The sequence below is a fragment of the Acyrthosiphon pisum genome, chromosome X, assembly GCF_005508785.2.
Source record: "Acyrthosiphon pisum isolate AL4f chromosome X, pea_aphid_22Mar2018_4r6ur, whole genome shotgun sequence".
Classification (NCBI taxonomy): domain Eukaryota; kingdom Metazoa; phylum Arthropoda; class Insecta; order Hemiptera; family Aphididae; genus Acyrthosiphon; species Acyrthosiphon pisum.
The window spans coordinates 39,146,968-39,147,958 of record NC_042493.1 but is presented as its reverse complement, the minus strand read 5'-3'; positions in this window follow the sequence as shown (position 1 = coordinate 39,147,958).

The window sequence follows — 991 nt, the reverse complement described above, 5'->3', positions numbered from 1 at the left end:
GTATCGATCATTCGAAATATTTTAATTTTATAATCTTTTAAATATGGTATTTATCTATATTAAGTAAAACTTGTAAAATCTACTTCTAATAATAATAATTATTATTTACATACCATTAAAATATTATTAGGAAACGTCATATTTTATTTCAGGGATATATCTATCTATATATATAAAAGTAAGTGGCGGTTTCTATTATCCTTTTGATCTCGAAAACTACCCGACCGATTGACTTGAAATTCAACATAGATATTCAGCTACATCTGAGGAAGGTCAGAACCGACATGAAAAACCCACTCGATGTCTTTCTCGGTCACCAGGTCGAGACGACTGCATGTAAATATTTTAATGTATATTTTATAACTAGCTGATCCCGTGCACCTCGTCGCCCATTAAAAATACCTACTCCATATGTATTAATCTCTAAACGTTAATTAACATAATCAAAAAGGGATTATTATTCCGAAAGGGATCCATTATTCCGATGGCCACGCTTGGGTGTGTGCTGTAATTAATATCGGCATCATAGTGTAGTGCACAAAGGTTCAATTCGGTGGTTCGTCTGGATCGAGCACCCATTACTCGCATGGTCCCCAATCTTGCTTCTCGGTGCTCGTCTGTCTCGTGACTGACATTCACGGTTTGTCCTCACTCTGGTTTCTCTTTGCTCGTCTGTCCCGGATGAGCGGGCCCGGGACCGCCGTTCTCGGTCGGTACTCAACCTGGCTTCTCTTTGCTCGTCTGGCTCGGATAAGCGGGCCAGGGACTGACGTTCTCGGGTTGGTCCTCAACCTGGCTTCTCTTTGCTCGTCTGTTTCCGCGGCTCGTGTTTCCCGCTTCTTGCGTGCTAGAACTGCGGGACTATTTATCGATCGTTTGTTGTTGGGCATAATAAATTAACTAATAATAGTAGAAATTCTTATAATAGTTGCAATTGAATTCGGTTATAAATATGAATCGTTGGGCACTATAATAATAACAAACATTTTAA